The sequence below is a fragment of the Macrotis lagotis genome, chromosome 5 (assembly GCF_037893015.1).
Source record: "Macrotis lagotis isolate mMagLag1 chromosome 5, bilby.v1.9.chrom.fasta, whole genome shotgun sequence".
Lineage (NCBI taxonomy): Eukaryota > Metazoa > Chordata > Mammalia > Peramelemorphia > Peramelidae > Macrotis > Macrotis lagotis.
Genome location: NC_133662.1, coordinates 151,394,310 through 151,417,138, shown reverse-complemented (window position 1 = coordinate 151,417,138; position 22,829 = coordinate 151,394,310).

Below are 22,829 nucleotides of genomic sequence, written 5' to 3'. Positions count from 1 at the left end.
TATTTTTGTATGTATGTACACATAAACACACACACACACACACACACACACACACACATATATATATATATATATATATATATGAATATGTATATTTATATAGTCAAATTACTGGTTTGATGGTGTTGCTATGTGCACATAGAAGTACAAATAGAGACAAAAGAGTATTTTCTTCACTAAGTGATCACTTAGATAAGCATCTGTGATTACTTCTGGTTGATTTGTTATTATTTACTTCTTCAGCTCTGCCTCAGGGCTTTTACAATATTTTCCCTTCATATTGAATACTCTATTTTGAACTGTCAGACTTATCCTGCCTAATCCTCAGCAGCCATATTGTTTCTAGTTCACTGGGTTTTTTTTGTTTTGTTTATAATTTTTTGTTTTTTGTTGTTTTTCCCTATTTCTTGAATTGATCTTATTTATTTATGGAACAATAGCTTGTCTATCTACTTTCCCCTTCATTAATCATCCCCAGTTATCCCAGTTGCAATGGAGCTATAGTAGCTATAGAATAATGCCTTGCTAGTACTTAACTTAAGGGTGATTTGATCTTATTAATAAATGTGAGCTGTGGATTGCTAATGCAACATATAAAATTGATCCAGAAAGTAGAATGGAATCTTTGTAACAGAATCATGGTTTCCCACTTATATTATCATTTATATAGTTCCTAGTATTAGGAATGTTTATATTATTCTCTATTTTGAAACAACTTTCATACCAGAAAAACTATAGTCTTATGATTTCAAACTCAGATTTCATATTGACTAAATTTTCCCAGTAATTTTCCCAGTAATAATCTATTCATAATAATACTACTACTGTTACTAGTGCTATTGCTGCTGCTGCTGCTGCTGCTGCTACTACTACTACTACTACTACTACTACTACCACCACCATATAAATCTTTATTTTTCATGACATTTTGTTAATTTATTACCCTTTTCATCTTCATCAGAAATTTCTTGGTTGATTACTGGCTTTTGCATTCATATAATGACTGAACCTTTCCGAACACTTTGCTATACAAATATCTAATGCAATCATCATCATGTATTACAGCTTATGTTTATGCTCTGAGTAGATTGATTATTTGACAGTAATATAATCTCCTTCAGGAAGGAAGGAACAGGTTATTTATTATGAATCTACTATAAGGTCTAGACATTATACTAAGCACTTTACAATGTTATATTGTGAACTCAAAACTATAGTTCAATTTTTTAATATAGAGTAGAAATAGTTACTTTAGAGTAAAGTTATATAGTGGAGTAGTAGATTTAGAGGATTTATACTAGATTATTCCCCTAATCTCTCAAAAATAGTCTTATGATTTTTACTTTTAAAAGAAAAAGTGTCAAGAAGCAGTTTCCTTACTGCACTCCATGAAGCACCAAGAACAACTTGGAAGAACAGCAGGGACATCTTCCAGAGCAAGCTTGAAGCCCAGGCCCTCAGCCTGGCACTCAGCATAGCCCAGATCTCAGGAAACAAAAGTAGGCTCAGGGAGTCACCCAGTAGTAGCCACTGGCAACTGTATCTGAGTGCTCAGCCCACAGAAAGTAAAGGACTGGAAAGTGACTGACAAGGTCTCTCATCTGTCCCTGAGACAGGACTTTGAATATTTGACTATATTCAGACCTGGTCCCAGTCTGGGCTCCCCATAGAGCAGAGAACCCCCTCACAGCCTCAGGGCAGAGGGGTATATTTTAGGTCATTCAACAGACCAGGAGAGCAGCCAGAAACTCACAAACTGAGGTCCTTATGAGGGCATCCCAATAACACCAAAAGCTCAGGAAACACCCTAAAACTAGGCACAGGTTGGGGAAATTAGTAAACAGGAAAAAAAAAGGAAGCTGACCATAGACAATCACTTTTGTCCCATGGAGGATCAAAATACTCAATCTAAAGATTAGAAAGTCCAAGCTTCTGCATCTAAAGACTCCAAGAAATATAATCAAGCTATGACAAAGCTCAAAAAAATATTTTGAAAATCAAATAAGGGAGATAGAAGAAAAATTGGGAAAAGAAATGAGAGAGATGTAGGAAAAAACACGGAAGCAAAGTCAGCAGTTTAGTCAGGGAGATCCAAAATAATGCTGAAGAAAATAACATGTTAAAAACCAGCTTAGGTGAAATGATTAAAATAGTGCAAAAAGGTATTGGAGAGTAGAATGCTTTAAAAAGCAGAATTGGCCAGATAGAAGAGGTGATAACAAAGCTCTATGAAGAAAACAAATACTTCAGATTTAGAATGGAGCTAAAGGAAGCTGATGACTTTATGAGAAATCAAGATATAATAATTTAACAACAAAAGAATGAAAAACTAGAAGAAAATGTGAAATATCTCACTGGGAAAAAATGATCTGGAAAACAGATTTAGGAAAGAGAATTTCAAAATTATGGCTACCTGAAAGTCTTGGTTAGGAAAAGAGCCTTGACCTCATTTTTAAAGAATTTCAATAGGAAAATTGCCCTGATATCCTAGAAGCAAAGGGTAAAATAGAAATTGAGTGAATCTCCCCTGGAAAGAGATAAAAATATTATAGCCAAGTTCCAGAACTCCCAAGTCAAAGAGAAAATATAATAAGCAGTCAGTAAGACATAATTCAAATATCATGGAGCTGCAGCTAGGATTACCCAGTATTTAGCAGAATCTACATTAAAGGTTCATAATATTCAGGAAGACTAAAGAGCTTGGAATGCAACTGAGAATCAACTAACCAGCAAAACTGATCATCCTCTTCCAGGGAAAAAGATGGACTTTCAATGAAACAGAGGAATTTGAAATGTTCCTCTTGAAATGACCAGAGTTGAAGAGAAAGTTTGACCATCACATGCAGTCCTCAGGTAAAGCATAGAGAGGGAGGATGAGGAAGGCAAATCATAAAGGATTTAATGATGATGAACTGTGTGTATTCCTGCAAGGAATGATGATAGTGATAATATTCATATAAACCTTCTCATATAATAGAGCAGGTAGAAGGAGCTTTGATAGATGAGACATAGGAGAGAATTGCATTTCAATATGTAATATATTATAAAAATGGAGTCAGCAGGTGAAAGGGAAATGTACTGAGAGTAAGAGAAAGGACAGGTAGAATAGGCCAAGCTATTTCTTATAAAAGATATTTCATGCTACTTTTGCAATCATATGTAAAGTGGGAAGGTGAGGGGAAATGAAGGAGCTTTCATTCTCATTGGAAATGACTCAGAGAGGAAACTACATACACTCATAGGGTATAGACATCTAGAAGAAAAAGGAGAGAAGGGGGACAGGGGGAGGTGATGGGGGAGGTGGGTGATATAAAAGAAGGTAGGTAGATCATAGGAGAGGATAGTCAGATATAACACATTTTCATTTTTACTCTTTCCAAGGTGGTGGCATTGGGTGGCCTGTCTGGGCCCATGTGGCTGGCTAGTTGCTGTGTCTCTGGGGTGGCATGTAGGTTTGGGGCCTCTTGACCCCAGAGCCAATGCTCTCTCTGCTGTGCCACTCGGCTACCCCACAACACATTTTTGATGAGGGACAGAGTGAAAGGAGAGAGAAAATATAATAGATGGAAGTGGGAAGGAATGAATGGAGGGAATTACAATCAGTAACAGCAACTGTGGAAATATATGGAAATAACTTCTCTTATGGACTTATGATAAAGAATGTGATCCACTTGAGACAGAGCTGATGGTATCAGAACACTACAAAAAACACATTTTTTCCCTTTCTTTTACTTTATTTCTCATGAGGTTTTATATTTTTGTTTACTCTTAAACAAGAATATTTTAGTAATGTATAAATGAATTAATCAAAACTAAAAAAAAATAGTGTCCCCAAAGTCACAGTACAGCATTAAACTATTAAGGCCTAATGTAACATTATGACATTTGGGACAGCCCATGGTTTACTTGTCCATGTAAACCATTTTCTCTAACTATCTACTTCAAATTAAAGGAATGTTTAATTTCTCTTTAAATTCTCAAATGGTGTCAGGTCCTCGCAAGTAATCAGTTATTAACAAATCCTTGTGAAACTGAAAACTGTGAGAACTTTGGATTCAAAAGCCCTGAGTCTCAATTCCAGCTCTGCCACTTAGAACTTGAGTGGCCTTGGATACATTGTATCCTCATCTATAAAATAATAATTGACTTGATCAACTCTGCAGTCCCTAGGTGGCACAGTGAATAGGGTGTCAGATTTGGAGTCAGGAAGACACCTACTATCTATGTAATATTGGGAAAGTTGCTTAACCTCTTCTGGTCTCAGTTTCCTCATCTATAAAATGAGCAGGAGAAGGAAATGACAAACTACTCTACTATCTTTGCAAGGCAAACCCCAAAATCGGGGCATGATGATCTTCAAGGTATATTACAGTTATAAATACATGATATTGAAAATTGACTGTGTGAGAAGCCATCTCTGCATACATGCTTTGTAATACCAGGGTGAAAATACTTAGGAAATGGTGCAAATGGTACTGTTTGGAAACTTTCCACCTTGAAAGGCAACTCTTATTCAGCTGGCACAGCACCATCAATCACCCACTCCAAAGATTTATCATTCATTTTAGCTTTTAAATCTCTTTATACTACATCATCTATCCTTGAATTTTGTGACCTAGCTAAATTGATAACAAATGAAAGCTAATATCACTAAATATCAAAATGATCCATAGCAATGGGTGCATATAATCCCTCCTTTGGTTTGGCTCGTACTAGAAATAAACTGAATAAATGATGAAATTAAAGGTGTTTAGGTTTGAGACTTCTGTGCCAAGATGGCAGAGAGAGAAGATGGGCACTGTATTAAGTGCTCCTGGTTCCCCTCAAAAACAACATGAAGGAAACCTCTTAACAGAAATTCAATCCACAAAACCTAGAAAGACAAGCTAGGAGAAGAACACCTACCAAAGAAGGTCTGTCTCAGGGGACTATGGGTGAACTGGGAGCGAAGAACAGAGGGCCAGTGCAGGGACAGCAGTAGGGGGAAGTGAGAAGCCTGGGCTTAGCCACAGAGGTTTGGTGAGTGGCGAGTACAAGGACCAACTTTAGCTGTGGAATCTTTGGTTGAAGGAGAGGAGCTCTGGGGATCCCCAGACAGAAGGGTGAGTTCCAACACATAGAGTCACAGAACATGCCTGGAAAATGACCAGCTGGGCAAGGGACCTGAGCTCCATACATTCAGCAGAGCGCTCTTCTCAGAAGGAAAGATATCACCTCCCCCCACTCCCTTGGCCTTAGGTGTGGGCAACAGAGTTCACTCAGGTGAAAGGGAGATTAACTCCCTCACCCAGGGACCAGTCCATTGTTCAAGGTCAACTCAGGCCCTGCTGCTGAGGGCCTGAAACCCTCCAGAGAAAGCAACCAGAGCCCACTAATGGCTAGTCCTTGGAATTACTAAGCCAAGGGAACAAAGCCTCTAGCCATTTCAAAAGCAAACCTTTGAGAGCCAGCCCCAAACACACACACACAAGATCCTAGGAAGATGAAGAATGGCCAGTGAAAGAGAGGCCCAAGGAGAAATACTCAGAAAAAAAATAGATTCTAATCCAGAGAGATCTAGCACTACTATGGAGAATATGAATTGGTCTTCAGTCCAGAAAGACTTCCTTGCAGAACTTAAGTAAGAGTTTAAAAATCAGTTGTAAAAATTGGGAAAAGAAACTCAAGAGAAAATTAACACACTGCAAGAGAATATTAACATCTCAAATAAGAAAACAAATCCTTAGAAAATGCAATTGGACAAATACAAAAATGAGAATTATTCTCTCAGATCCTCAATTGGGCAAATGCAAAAAGAAAATAATTCTCTCAAAACTACACTTGGGCAAATGGAAAATTCCTTCAAAAATAGAATTGACCAACTAGAAAAGGAGTTGCAAAAGGTAAATGAAGAAAATTTTTCTCTAAAAAAAAAATGGAATCGTGGGAAACTAATGACTTCATGAGACAACAAGATTTTGTTAAACAAAACCAAATGATCAAAAAAATAGAAGAAAATGTAAAATAACTTATCAGCAAAACCACTGACCTTGAGAAGAGATCAAGAAGGGATAACCTGAGAATTATAAGCCTTCCTGAAAACATTAAGAGAGAAAAAAAGCCTGGACTTAATATTACAATGGAAAATTGCCCTGATATCATGGAACCAGAGGGCAAAATAGTTATTGAAAGAATACATCGATCCCCTCCAGAAAGAAATCCTAAAATGAAAACACCAAGGAATGCTGTGTCCAAATTCCAGAGATATCAGATAAAAGACAAAATCCTGTAAGCAGCCAGAAAGAAACAATTTAAATACCAAGGAGCCACAGTAAAGAGTAAGCAGGACCTGCCTGCATCAACATTAAGGGACTGAAGGGCCTGGAATGAGATATTCCAAAGAGCAAAGGAGCTTGGAATGCATCCAAGAATCCACTATCCATCAAAGCTGAGCCTTCCCTTCCAGGGGAAAAGATGGACATTTAACAAAATGTGAAACTTCCAAAATTTCCTGATTAACTAAATAGAAAACTTGGGCATCAAACAGGAGGCTCAAGAGACACATGAAAAGGTTATAAAAAGGATAAAGGAAAATAAAATGCTATCCAATAAGATGAAATTGGCTATATCCCCACCTGGGAGAAAGATTTTTGTAACTTTTGAGAATTGAAACCCTATTAGAGAGAAAAGTCACTCATGACTTATCCATGAGACTGTTATCCAATAAGATAAAACTGGCTATATCCCTGCCTGGGAGAAATACCTTAATAACCCTCGAGAATTATAACTCTATTAGAGAGGATATACTTAGCTAGAAGTGATAGACACTCATGACTTTCCTGTGACTCAAATAGAAAGATTTAAAAAAAATTAATCCTTCAAAAGGGGGACAGTAAGGAGACAGGAAAATGGAGAAGATTGAATGGGATAAATCTCATTACATTAAGAGGTACAAAAGACCTATCTTTATCTCATCAGACCTGCCTTAAAGTTATCTTACTCACACTCAGTAAGAAACTTATCTTACCTTTCAAGTATTAAAAGGGGAAAAGGGGAGGGGGGAATGGAGACAGGGAGGGGTAGAAAAGAGGAACTAACAGAATGAAGGGAAGGAAGAAGGGGGAAAGAGAAAGGGAAAAGAAATGGGAGGGCTGATATAGGAGAGCAAACATACTGAAGGTGGTAATATTCAGAAACAAAATACTGGGCAATATGGATAAAGGGGAAAAAGGGGGGAAAATACAATCAGAGGGAAGATAGCATGGAGGGTAGTAAAGAGTTAGTGATTATAACTTTGATGAGATAAGGTAGGAAGCTATATCCTTCTAAAAGTTACCATAAATAATAAAGTAATTTCAGTACTAAATATGTATGCACCCAGTGGTATACCATCCATATTCTTGGAGGTGAAGTTGAAAGAGCACAGGAAGACATAGACATCGAAACTCTGCTAGTTCGAGACTTCAACTTCCTACTTTCATGTTTAGATAAATCCAATCATAAAATAAATGTGAGGGAAATTAAGAAGGTAAATAGATTATTAGAAACCTAGATATGATAGATTTATGGAATAAATTTGACAGGAATAGAAAGGAATATACTTTTTTTCTTTAGTACATGGCACTAAAAGCCTAATGATCAATTGCAGAAAGGCAAAAATAGTGAAAATATCTTTCTCAGATCATAATGCAATAAAAATCATATGCAATATTGGGCTAGGGAGATAAAGATCCAGAATTAATTGGAAACAATTTAACCTTATTTTAAAAAATGAGTGTATCAAACAACAAATTATAGAAAAAATAATCATTTAATCCTAGATAATGACAATAATGAAACAACATACCAAAGCCAATGGGATACACTCAAGACAACTGTTAGGGAATATATTATATCTTTAAATGCTTACATGAATAAAATAGAGAAAGAGGAAATTAATGAATAAAATATGCAACTAAAAAATTAGAGAATGAACAAATTGAAAATCCCCAATTAAATACCAAATTAGAAGTTCTAAAAATTAAATGAGAAATTAATAAATTCAAAAGCAAGAAAGCTATTGAACTAATAAATAAAACTAAGAGCTGGTTTTGTGAAAAACTAATGAAATTAATAAACCTCTGGTCAATTTTATTTAAAATAAAAGAAAGGGGGTGGTTAGCTGGTGCAGTGGATAGAGCACCGGCCCTGGAGTCAGGAGTACCTGAGTTCAAATCTGACCTCTGACACTTAATAATTGCCTAGCTGTGTAACCTTGGGCAAGCATTTGCTTCCATGGCCTGAGACAGAAGAAATAAAGAGGGACTATTGAGGAAAACCTAGAATAAGCCCTACAGCACCTAGGGAAGAGATTTCAGCAGTACAAAAGACCATCAAAAAAGTAAAAGATCAGAGAGACAGTTTGATGGATCTAGGAGTTGAGTTTCAGTCATATCAAGTTATTGAGACGCCAGATCCTTTTAACCCAGGAAACCTTAGGTGAAGACATAAGCCACTAGATAGGCTGTGGGGAAATATGGAGCAAGATCACCTTTTGTCCAGCTACAATTGGATACTCTTGCATACTCCATATTAACACCTAATGATTGGAAGCAGATACAGCATGTTTGTCACTCGGAGAATCTGTTATAGAGCAATGTAGACAGATGGCTTTGAGGCATGCACAAGGTCCCAATGCCACCATATATTATGAATAGTTAAGTGGCACAGGTCAATTTTTCAACAATGCAAACCAACTATATTATGGATTAGAGAGATATGAAAGAATTGCTACCTGTGTAAAGAATGCTTGGGGATGTATTCCAACACAAAATGATAAAGAAAGAACCATTTGCACTGATTAGACAAAGAAATGATGAAGCTTTTGTAGATTTCTTTGCCCAGTTATAGGAAGCAGTAGGAAGAACTTTAGGAGATATAGCAGGAATAGATGTATTAATAAAACAATTAACATGGGCTAATGCAAATGCTGATTGTCAGAAAGCAATGATTGACTTCAGAAGGGCTGCCACTATTGAAGAAATGATTCAAAAATGTGACAGAGTAGGGTCTCAAGTGTATCACAGAGAATTTATGAAAGAGACATTTGCTAAAATGCACATGGGAAATAAAGTGAAATGGACTTGGTTTGTTAGTGGAAAATCTGGACATTTAAAGAAAGATTTTTGGCATACCTAAGGAACTAAACCCAGAAAGGTCAGGGAATATCATCCTAGAACTCCATGCCCAGAGTGTAAAAAGGCAGAACATTGGGCATCAGAATGTAGACAAGGAAATTTAAATGGAGTTACAGGCCCTCTCCCAGGGATCCCTTAAAAACAATCATGTGGTTTGACAGTTCAGGACCAGCAGCAGAATGGAATCGAAAAACCAGTTTTGTAGTTGTAGCAGCAAGCCAACCCATATCAAACTATTGATATTCAAAAGTGCTGGGAAATTTAGGGTGCCTCCCCATGCTTCTACTGCATCCTTTACAATTAATGGATGAGGAGTTTGCAATCATTTTGGCTCCATCTAATCCAGATTATACTCACTTTATACCTTTAGTAAAGCAAGTGAGTGGGGAAATTTTCTCTATTGCAATAATGAATGATAATGATGATGATAGCTATATAAATGAGCACCAATGCATAGCTCAGTTATGTGTTTTTTCAAGATCTGGTATAAATAGGAAGGAAAGTGAGTTGAAAAAGGGGTCAAAACAGAGAGACCACAATGAAATTATGTTTACAACCATGATTTCTTCAGAAAAAACCTCTTTGTGTTATCCAAGTAGAAGGAATTGCTTTCCTAGGCTTGAATGACACTGGGCAGATCCGACTGTGTTCCCCACAGAAAACTGGCCACACGCTTACCTAGGCAGGTTGCTGATACTAACCTAGTAGGCATTGGACGTAGACAGGAAACAGAAATTTCTTGTCAGCCTTTGAAATGGAGAAAAGAAGATAAAGCAGGGACTGTCACTCCTTTCGTAGTTGAAGGACACCCTACAATATTATGGGGAAGAGACATATTATATCAATTGCGGGCTAGAATTAGCACAGTTTCTTTGATTGGGGCCACTGTTGAGTTGGGAAGTGGAGTCTCCAGGGCAGCTCCGCAGGGGGACAGAGCTTCCTTAAGCAGCAAACACAGAGGCCAGCCCCATTGCTAGCGAAAGTGATAAGTCAACATTGAGGAATCAGGCAGTCCTGCAGGGAATGAAGCTTCCTGCTCAGCAGGAGTCCTTACCAGCACCAGGAACAGGATGTGGAGGGCCTGGGTGTTGCTCCTTTTGGCCGAGGCTGCCAGCCTGTTTGCGATAAGCTCCTTAAGTACCATCCAAACCCCTAAACCTAGGGGCAGCTTTAGAGACTTCTCTACCTTGCTGATGACCCTGTCAAAGAGCCTGAAGTTGAAGCAGACTTTGATGCAGACCTTGACTCCGAAGATTAATACAGCGAGTTTCACTTTTCAGTCCACAATCCCCGGCTTCAAGGTCGAGATACTTGCTCCAGCAGCAGAGGGCTGTGAATTGTGGGCTCCTATGTTGAGAGAGAAAGTGTTACATGCTGTTGGACAGTTTGTTATGGTGATGGTAAGTATGGAAGAAACTTGGATTAGACCAACACCTCATACCCTATACCAAGACAAGATCAAATTGGATACAGGATTTAGAAATTAAAAAAATATATTAAAAGCAAACTAGAAAATCAAGGAGTAGTTTACCTGTCAGATCTCTGGAAAGGGAAGCAGTTTATAACCAAGGAAGAGATGGAGAATATCATTAAAAACAAACTAAATAATTTCGATAACATTAAATTAAAAAGCTTTTGCACAGACAAAGCCACTGTACACAAGATCAAAAGAAATGTACTAAATTTGGAAACAATTTTTACAGCTTTTATTTCTGACAAAGGACTCCTTTCTAAAATATACAGAGAACTGAGTCAAATTTATAAAAAAACAAAAACAAAAACAATTCATTCCCCAATTGACAAAGGGTGGAAGGCTATGCAAAGACAATTTACAGATGAAGAAATCAAAGTGATCCATAGTCATATGGAAAATTGCTCTAAATCATTACTTCTTAGAGAAATACAAATTAAAGCATCTCTGAGGTACCACCTCACACTTCTTAGACTGGCCAATATGACCAGAAAGGACAGTGATCAATGTTAGAAGGGATGTGGGAAATCTGGGACACTAATGCATTGTTCATGGAGCTGTGAACTTATCCAAGCTTTCTCGAGAACAATTTGGAATTAAGCCCAAAGGTCAACAAAAATGAGCATACCCTTTGATCCAGCAATATCACTACTGGGTATATACCCTGAAGAGATTATGAAAAAGCATAAAAGCATCACTTGTTCAAAAATATTCATAGCAGCCCTGTTTGTGGTGGCAAAGAATTGGAAATTAGTTGAATGTCCTTCAATTGGGGAATGGCTTATCAATCTGTGGTATATGTGTGTTATGGAACACTATTGTTCCATTAGAAACCAGGAGGGATGAGAATTCAGGGAGCCTGGAAGGATTTGCATGAACTAATACTGAGTGAGATGAGTAGAACCAGAAAAACATTATACACCCTAACAGCAATGTGGGGTTGATGATCAACCTTGATGTACTTGCTCATTCTTTTCAATGCAACAATCAGGAACAATTTTGAGCTATCTGTGATGGAGAATATCATATGCATCCTGAGAATGAATTGTAGAGTTTGAACAAAGACCAAAGATTATTACCTTCAATTTAGAAAAAAAAATACCGCTATCTTATGACGTAATTTTGCTATCTCTTATATTTTATTTTTCTTCCTTAAGGATAAGATTTCAACTTAACCAGATCCAGGAAGACCCCAAAGACTCCTTACCCTGTAGAACATCTGTTCTACAAAGATATGTAAGATACGCAAGGGATATCCAGGATAGAAAAAGGAGCATTGGCCTTATTTGAAGTCATAAGTGTACCCAGAACAGAGTCCCCTGCTGCAATGTTGACTATCATAAATTTCTGGTCAGAATGGTGACTCTCTAGGGAATGTTAATGAAAATACAGTTGTTGAAAACTGCAATAGGGGTAACTATGTGACATAGTAGATAGAACACTGGTCCTGGAGTCAGGAGGACCCGAGTTCAAAACTCATTTCAGATGTTTAATAATTGCCTAGCTGCATGATCTTGTGCAAGTCATTTAACCCCATTGTCTTAAATAAAAATTTTAAAACAGAGAAAACTGTGATAAGTGGGATGAAGGGGAAGATGGAGTAAATTCCTCTCTTTACTTAGGACACCTTTAGAAACCTGGGTCAGTCCCTCCCTTTCCTGTTGAAGAGGAGAGGAGAAGAGAGGAGAGACCTGGACTGTCTTCTTCCTTCCCCCAGGAAAGTTGGTAAGTTGTCTCCCTACCTTTGGGTGAGGATAACTCCTGTGGGCCACTTTCTTCCTCCAACTCAGGTAGCTCTTCTCCCAGGGAAGAGGTGGAAAATGGGACTGGGAAGGAGGGCAGATTTATATCCCTAATTAACTGATACAATAGCCTAAAGAGAATAAAAATAATGGACATGGCAGATGGTTTAAAAGAAAATTAGAGGAAAGAATCAACCAATATAGATGTCATTTTCAAAGAATTTATTTATGAAGGAGAGAAGAGATATAGGATGATCACTGGTCAAAGTTTTTTGATTTTTTATTTTGCTTTTTGCTTGTTCATTTTAGGATAAAAGAAATGTGGAATAAGCAGAGCTCCAATTAAGCCTTGAAGAAAGCTTTGATTATATCCAGAGGAAAAGGAATGGCATAAACCAAAACCAAAACAAAAACAAAAACCAAAACAAAAACTTGCTTCTACCTGTGATGGTCTAGATCATTCGACATTCAGTGTCTGACCTACTTGACCAATATTTGGTATTAGAGAAGCTTGTTGACTCTTATTTATCTAATGTGTGATAGCTATTTTTGTTTGTTATTATTGCTGTTATTTTCCACGTGCTTTAATTTTGGGAGCATTATCTAGGTCAGATCTTTTCTGAAGGGAGTTAATTTATAGAGATTACCCTTAATGGGCTTTGGTATTTCCATAACTGATAATTCCACGTATTAGCCTATAACAGCCTTCCTGATGTTTTTGTACATTTCATAGTGCTGTAATTTTGCCTGTTTCCCTTTCCTCACCCCAATATACACAGGATTTTCACCCATAGGAAATCTAGTGCTTGTTTCACCATTAAGCTATCTGTATTTTGGTATGAGTGAGCTGATCTTTGCTTCTTTATAGTTCCATTTTGAGATGATTTTAATAAACCAAATGGGATGTGGCATATACAAGGAAAGTGTTGATGTGAAGAGGATTAATTTAGAGACACACATTCCCTTCACCTAAAAAGAGAATTAAAAATAAATTAATATTTTTATTTAAAAATCTTATCATGACTTCCTACACTTCCTCTCAGTCCTTCAAAATACCCTACTTCTATATATTAATTGCTGAAAGCATTTTGGTTTTGACACAGTTGGCTTGGGGAGTAGGGTGGAGAATTCTTCAATTTAATAACTGAACTGTAGCATTTGTATAAAATATGGGCCAATTACTTTTGGCATTATTTTATCATGATATGAGAGCCAAAAAAATACACCAATATAAAAATCAGCAACTGAAGATATGGAGTAAGTCCTATTAAGTTATATGGTCTAGGTTTACAAAGGGTTCTGTTTAAAATATTAATCAAACTGTTAACAATTCATGCTTCAAAAATTTCAACACCAACTCTAACACAACCCTTAGTGAGTTCAAACTTCCTTAGTGATAATAGGAGACAAAAAGTATAAAAGCTCTTACGACCTCATTGGCAAAAAAAAAAAAAAAAATTTCCATTTCCTCTCCATACACTTCTGAACTTGTATATAAAATATCTATGCCAATACATCATAAATCAAATTCCATTTGAGGACTGTGCTGCAAGTGTTACACTTGAACAAGATATTTGGTAGGGGACAGAGCAAAGAGGGGAGACTTGGAGGAGGGAAATTCTGCTTTTGCCTCCCCTAAAGGCAGTTTCAACCAGATCAGTCAGTTTTTAATGGTAGCAATTTTCCTCAGTTCTAAGAACTGTCAGCTAAAACAAGTTTCTGCACAGTCAATTGATTATTTTGTAGGATAGGATCCCTTATTATGAAGTGTATGTGAAACATTGTCTGGGAATGAATGGAATAAAGGTATTTATTAAAATGCTAAATATTTTGATCCAAAGATTGTTCTAAGCTCTAAGGATATAAAAACAAATGTGAAGAAAATTCTTAGCCCAAAGTACTTTACATTCTAACAGGGGCCATAACACATTTAAAGGAGTGGTATACAAAGAAGGGTATTTTGGGACTGAAAAGTAGCAAAGATAATGAGAGATGATATACAGGAAGTAACTGACCCACCCCTTTCAGAAGCAATGGAAGTACTGATTTGATTATAGTTCCCAGATTGAAAGATAGAAAACAGGTTGGGTGAGGTCATGATTGCATAGAGTCAGGGATGGCAAGAATTTTGCTGTGGAGGATGACTAGAAAAGATGTGAAACTGGCTCTGGGGTGGACCTTTTGAATTTGTGTTTAATCACTGAACTATCAGGATAACTGCCAAAAAGATTCCCAGCATTCAGGTATCTTTTTACTTCTGGTGCCTGGCTAAAAGTTATATATTTACTGAACCCTTCCATTTTCCTTTTGCCTTCTGTTTTCTGTCTGAAGGTTTCCTGATTTCAATCTGTTTCTTTGCTATGAATTATACCCCATTTCTAGACAGGTCTTCCTGGTATGTTTCTAGGTCCAACTTGTCTCTAACCTGATCTCATCCACTTCCACTTATCTTCCTGGAATTCTAATCCTGGAATTCCAACATAATATAATTAATAGACCATCAGTATTCATAATACAATCACTCCTGAATGAAAGTTAAACATAAAGCATTCACTATTTGAATAGTCTTTTTTTATAGCATGCTGAAGTTCTAGCAAATGAGTATTTCTTAACTTCTGTATGTAGCCACTGATTTTTTTCTTGGGTTCACTTCTTCCCCACCAGGAATCACGACTCAGACTTGGGAATGTAGGTTTTGCAAAGAAAGTAGAGATTTATTAAAGGAATTTAAAGCATATTAATAAAGGGACAGAAAAGTTTGAAAGCATTTTAAGCGAAGACCATGTGGATTGCTGATTAAATTTTTGGTCAGGCCAGTTGGCCAGCATTCCACAGGAGACTGGAAGATCAAAGAGGCCTCCTTCCCCCTTCTCTCCCAGAGTTTGTGGTAGGGGGTGGTGACCTGGGCATAACCCAAGTCCCTCATTGGAGAATTTGTCTCTTGGGGAGTCTCTTTTGGGTGGTCTTCCAGGACCTGTGCTTCCTGGCTGCCCCACCAAAAGAGAATGCAACCCAAATCAGGTTGAAGGTCAGGTTCTCAGGTGTATACTAAATTAGATGATAAAGGAAGATTCCCTTTACAACTTGAACAAAAGGTTTACAAAGTTTGCCTCCAACTGATCTCATCACTCCCATGCCCAGTTTTCCCTGCATCATGTATAGCCAAATTCCACTAAATTATAAAATCACACACCTACATCATATTTTGAACTTTTATTAATCAATATTAATCAATTAAGACTTATACTTTTGACAATCAATCACCCAATGCACACCAGTCATGTGACTTTCTATACCAAAAACTCCTTTCCTAGTTACTTCTCTGTGTATCATCTTCCCCCTTATATATCCTTGAAGGATAGGGACTCTTAGGTCCCAAAGGTCTTAATCAATTTTTAAATTTTAATTACTTAAAAATACTTTAAAATTTTGAAAAATGAACTAAGATCTTTCAGGTAGCCAGCACCTAAAAGAGGGCTTTTTCATTAGTAAATCTTTTTATACTGCTGTGTTTACCCATATGATACCTTGAGATAAATTAAGTTTATTTCTTAGTTTGTTTGTCCTTATTTTTCAGATGAAGCCAACTGAGGCTCAAATAATTTATAATCTGCTCAAGGTCACATAGTGAATTAGTTAGTGACAATGCCAAGAGTAGATTTTTAAATTTTCTAATTGCTATTCTAGAGTTCCATTCACTGCACAATGTGTCCTCTCTTACTCAGCTGCTCTTAATTTCTCAGTGCCTAGCTTATTACCAGGAAGTGATTTAGGGCTTGGGGGGCAATGAGTTCAGTGAACAGCTGCACAAGATGAAGCAGATAAGGTAAGTGCTTAGAGAATCCTCTTGTTTACTTGTCCTCTATGACTGCATGGGACATCTTAGCCTAGTCCTTATTTTGTTCATGGATTAAAGAGAAGTCAATGATCAACTGTTAAATAGCAGTGTTTATTTACTCTATGTTTGGCAAACATTTGTTGAAAGGTTGTACTTTGATTTTTCTCACATTCAGGAAATACATGTTTTCTTAACACAAAGGAGGGAGGTAAGTAGGATGAATATGAAGCCAGAGACTATTCTAAGAAAATGGAATTTCCTCTTTTGAACTTGAGCTAATAGTAAAGGGCTTCGGTATTTCATGCATAGAATATGTAAAAATAAAACACAATGTCTTGCTTTTCTACAGTGAATCTTAGAATATTAATAGCAGAAGAGATCTAAAAGAATAACTAAGATATTAAGGATATGGAAACAGATTGGAAAGATGAAATAACAGTGAGATACATACACATGCATATATAAATATATGGTGGTGAAACTGAAGTCAGAAACTATGTGTATGTATGTAAATGTATATTTATGGTTATACATAAATATATATATATATATATATATATATATAGTATTTGTATAGTGACAAGATTTCTTTACTCATTTTCAGTGAATATTAGCTGTTTCCTACAGCAAGAATAAATTTTTAAAAATACATGAATTACAGCAAAATTATAATTTTTTTGATTAGACTACTCAATAAGGTATGTTGATCAAGGCTTCCTGATGTGTCACAAAGACTTAGAAAAAGGTAAAGCACAGACAAATACATAGTTAAGCAGTCCACATAATCTGGAATCAGGATAAAACCAGAACATAAGAAAAAATGGGATATTGTGCTATTCAGAGTCCTAATGGTCAAAGAGATTGGTCAGGAAATGTATGACATAGTTATGAACTTACATAGACAAATTAAATAATCAATTCAGAAATCAAAACTCAATATATTCTGAAAAGATCATTGAAAGTATCTTGAAGATAAGCAGATGATTTCCAGGAATTTTATACTAATTTAATTGAGATTTCAAGTCTTGTCTTAGGGCATGTGATAAATTTTTATTATGAATTGGTTGAAAGAGTACTGATAACATGCTATGTGAAGTGTGGATTTGGTGCCAATTGGTGAGAGACTTTGGAGGAGATCACATCTTTTTGGAGAACATCTTTAACATGTTTTTGATTTAATAGTTTTTCTTCTTAGAGACTTCAGAGAAATTCCTATATGCTCTGAATTCAAAGAAAGGTTTTAAAATCAAACTGTCTTTGACCTGTGATGTCCTCAGCTCAATCACAAAGTTTTTATACTATGTGCTTATTCTAATAAGATTTATTTGATATTTTGAATAATTAGATTGCTTAATCACTCTCTATGATACTAATTGCTATATATGATTTTATTTTGTGTAACAAGTCTTTCATAAAGAAAAAAGTGAAGCAAAGGGAGAAAGAGAAGAGAATAAGCATTCATTAAAGGTCAGGCTCTGTGCTGATCACTTTACAGATAATTATCTTTTGATTTCTACAACAATACTGTGAGGTAAGTGCTATGATTATCCATATCTTACAATCATGAAAAATGAAGCAGGTAGAAATTAAGTGACTTGCCCTTGGTCACACAGCTAGCAAAGGTCTAAGATTCAACTTGAACTCAAATCTTCCAGACTTCTATATTCTCTTAGCTAACTACAAAGGACCAGGCTAAGGATTAGTGGATAGGAAAGAATGTTTTGTTTTGCACTTATGGAAATATACCAAAGCCTGGATCAGCTGGATGCCGCAAATAGTGATCCATGTTATTCTGTGTGGCTTTCCTTCATTTTGAAAATCAATATAAATAAATGTAACATATGTGGACAAAAATTATTATTTTTATTTTTTAATTTAAAAATATTTATTTTTCTCACTATTCTACCCATTGGTTCGTTGTTGTCCTCTTTTCTCAAAGAGGACCAAAATGACATCATTTTTTTTTAGGTTTTTGGAAGGCAAATGGGGTTAAATGGTTTGCTGAAGGCCACACAGCTTGGTAATTATTAAGTGTCTGAGGTCTGATTTGAACTCAGGTACTCCTGGCTCCAGGGCCGGTGCTCTATCCACTGCACCACCTAGCCACCCCTATCATTATGTTTTGAAGTCAAGGTATAGAGTGTCTGACTGTGGTGAACTAGACCAATATGAGCTGAGAAGTCTCTACCACAGGTCAAGCAAAATAGTTTACATTAACATTTGGAGTGGATATGTCTCTAAATTTGTGCATCTCATGTTTCTTTTGTGCTATTGCTTCATTCATAGAACACAACACTTTCTTTAATGAAAAGAATGCCATTCCTCCCATTTCAATCAGTTTCAAATTCTTCAGAGATATTGAGAGTTTCCTTTTATCACTTCTGTTCTCCTTGCCTTATGTGAGTTCTCCATAAAAATAGTCTTTTAGGCAAACATATGGTTAGCATTTGAACAATTTGGCCAGCTCAATAAAGTTGTGCTCTCTTTAGTTATGTGTGAGTGCTTGGCAGTTTAGCTCAAAAAAGGACTTCGGTTGTCTGATAATTTATCTTCCATATGATCTTCAGAATCTTTCTAAGACAAATGGAAGCAATTCATTTACCTGGCATGCCATTTTCATGCTGTCCAGGTTTCACAGGCATAGAACAATGAGATCAGCACAATAACTCTGTTGATCTTCAGTTTGGTAAAAGTTTAATAATTCTTTAGCCCATGGTTTCTTTCAGAGGCTCTCAAACCATGAGCTAGTTTTGGTCATTGCATGTGGCCACTTCATTTTCTATATATGCATCTTTGGAAAGTATGCTGCCAATGTAAACAAATATCCACAACAGTCAACATTTCTCCATATGCTATAACTGAAGGATCAACATATGAATAATGAGGTGCTGGCTTGTGGACAACCTGTGTTTTCTTGGTATCGATAGGACAAAATTTTCAAAAGCAACAAAGAGGGGTAGCTAGGTGGTGCAGTGGATAGAACACCAGTCCTGTAGTCATGAGTCCCTGAGTTCAAGTCTGGCCTCAGACACTTAATAATTACCTATTTGTGTGGCCTTGGACAAGCCATTTAACCCCATTGCCTTGCAAAAAAGACAAAAAAAAAGCAAGAATCCATACTTGGTTGTATCTTGGTCTCATAGGCTATATTGAGTGCACAATTATCTATGAACAAAAAAGAATTATTTTAACAAATTCAAATAGTCAAATAAAACAAATACTCACATTGTAAAAAATTTCTTTCATTATTCATCTTAAGTATGTCACCTCACTGTCAAGAGGTGGGTAGTATATTTAATTAAGAGTTATCTGAAACTATGGTGAGTCATTAAACTGATCAGAATTCTTAAATATTTAAAGTTATTTGGCTTTATAATATTTTGTCATTATATGAATTATCTTGGGTATGTTCACTTCACTCTTTATCAGGTCATACAGGTCTTTCTATTGTTCTCTGAAACATTGTTTTCATCATTTCTTAATGAATAATAGTATTCCACTAAATTCCTTTATTATAATTTCTTCAAATAGTTCTCTATGAAGTTTTTATTACTGCAAAATAAAAGAGATGTTATAAATAGATGTGTGTGCCTATGTATAAATATATATACATATTATATATGTATATATTTAAATAAAGTTCCTTTCTTTGATCTCTTTATGGCATAAGTCTACAAATCATATTTCTAGATCAAAGGAAATACATAGGTAAGTTGATTTTAATGTGCAGTTTACACAGTCACATTTCACACTAAGATACAACTGAGCACCTCCTCAGTCTTTTTTCCTGACAATTAGATTTAAAAATATATCTCTTACTTTTAGTGCTACAAGAAGAAAAAAAAATACATAAGAGATATGGACAACCTCTAAGGAAGATGTATATCTCAAAACCTTGACTGAATCATTGGAGAAAAGCAAACCTATTTATATGATTGGTTACATGTTTGCTCCTGAATAGTCCTAGAGCCTTCAACATTTGCTCAAACCCAGAAAGACTTCGATTCCAGTACTCCTTCTTACATATGCTGGCTATGTGACCATGGGATACACTCAATCCCTGGGAGAAGCAGCAAACCTATATTGTTGGAGGAAGTTTCATAATATAGGAGTTCCTTATAACAATAAAATCATAGATCCAGATGTCTGGCCAAGATAGTAGAAAAAAGCCAGGAACTTGGTAAGCTCTCCTGGTTTATCTCAGTAATGACATTAATGAAATCTTTGAATAGATTTTGAAGTGACAGAAGCCACTAAAGAAAAGAGTGTAACTTCTTTCAGCAAGTTCTGTCAGTATTGGGGGGGGGGGTGGAATTTGGGTATGAAAAGAACAGAGAGCACTTCTCAACTAAATAAAGTCATATTTAAATAACTGGAAAAATGTCAATTGCTCATGGTTAGGTCAAGCTATTATAATAAAAATGACAATTCTAACCAAATTAAATTACTTATTCAGTGCCATATCAATCAAACTACCAAATAGTTATTTTACTAAGCTGGAAACAATAGTAATAAAATTCATCTGAAGCAACAAAAGGTCAAGAAGAACAAGGGAACCTGATAATAAAACATGTAAAGGGAGGCAGCTCTACCAGATCTAAACCTATACTATAAAGTGGCAGTCATCAAAATTCCCTGGTACTAGTTAGGAAATAGAGTGATGGATCAATGGATCAGGATAGGTTCAAAAGAAACTGCAGTAAATGATTATAGCAATCTGCTATTTGATGAATCCAGAGGCATCAGCTTCTGTAATAAGAACACAATATTTGGTAAAAATCATTGGGGAAAACTGCGAAATAGTATGGCAAAAATTAAGCATAGATCCACATCTCACACCCTGTACCAATATAGGGTAAAAATGGGTAAAGGATTTAGATATAAAGGGTGACAACAGGTGTAAATTAATAGACCAAGAAATTCTCTATCAATCAGATCTATGGAAAAGGGACAATTAATGACCAAACAAGAATTAAAGTACATTATATCCTTCAAAATAAATTATTTTGACTATATTAAATTAGAAAGTTTTTGCACTAATTAAATCAATGCTGCCAGAAAGCTGGGAAAGAATCTTCACAACTAAGAGTTCTGATAAATGTCTCATTTCTGAAATATATAGAGAATTACATCAAATCTATAAGGTTACTAGTCATTCTCCAATTGATAGATGGTCAAAGGATATGAATAGACAGTTTTCAATTGAAGAAATTAAGGATATAGATAATCATATGAAAAAATTCTCCAAATCATTATTGATTAGAGAATTGAAAATTAAAACAACTATGACATATCACCTCACATCTATCAGATTGGTTAAGATGAGAAAAAGGGAAAATGGTCAATGTTGGAGAGCTTGTGGGAGGATTGTGTCATTATTGCATTGCTGGTGGAGTTGTGAACAGATCCAACCATTCTGGAAATCAATATGGAACTATGTCCAAGAAGCAATAAAATGGTTCATTCTCTTTGACCTAGCAATTCCAATACTAGACCTATATCCAGAAGAAATCATTAAAAATAGGAAAAGTTCCACATATTCCAAAATATTCATAGCAGCTCTTTTTTGTAGTGGCAAAGAATTGGAAATTGAGAGGATGTACATCAATTGGGGAATGTCTAAACAAGTTATAATAGATGAAAACTATGCAATATTATTGTTCTATAAGAAACCATAAATGGTAAGACTCTAGAGAAGCATGGGCTGACTTAGAGGATCTGATGCTGACTGAAGGGAGCAGAACCATGAGAATATTGGACTCATTAACAACAACATCATGAGATAATCAACCTTGATGGAAGAAGCACCGCTCAGCAGTTCAGAGAGCTAGGACAACCTTATTAGACCAACTATGGACAATGTTATCCCCATCCAGAGGAAGAAAACAAAACAAAACAAAACAAACTTTCAGAATCTGTTGAATATTTTATAAAGATTATCTCTTATGTATGTCTTTCCCTTAATCCTAATTCATCACTTGAAAATGACTGATCTTTAAACAAGTTTATCAAATATATATATATATATATTTATATATAAATATATACATATATATATATATATATATATATATATATATATATATACACACACACACACACATATTCAATTCTAACCTGACTGTTCACTGCTGAGAGGAGTGAAAAGAGAACATGGAAGAAAATTTTGTAACTTAACAATATACATGTGCATACAGATGAAAAAATATTTTAAAGAAAAAGTACAGATAGCATAGACCTAACAATCCACCAGCTGTGTAGAACTAGGAAGATTCAAATCTGAGATCCTCAGCTGTGGGAGCAGACTTTTGTAATGCAGGCTGCACTATGGGAAGACTAGGAGTGCTCCAGTGAGTGTGCCCAGGTTCTGCTGATTTAGATTGTCTGATCCCAATGTTGAGCCCCTGGTCCTCCCAGCTGAGGACTGCCATCCTTGAGCACAGCACAGAGATAGCCCAGGCTGTTCCCACCTTTCTCAACAACCAAGGTAATTAATGGTTGACTTCCCCAGCTCTGACAGTCCAGAGAGAGAGAGAGAGAGAGAGAGAGCCTCTGGCATTTCCATTCTATAGCTTAATGAGTTGCCAGTTGACACAGCCCAAAAAACCCCAGTCATTCCCACC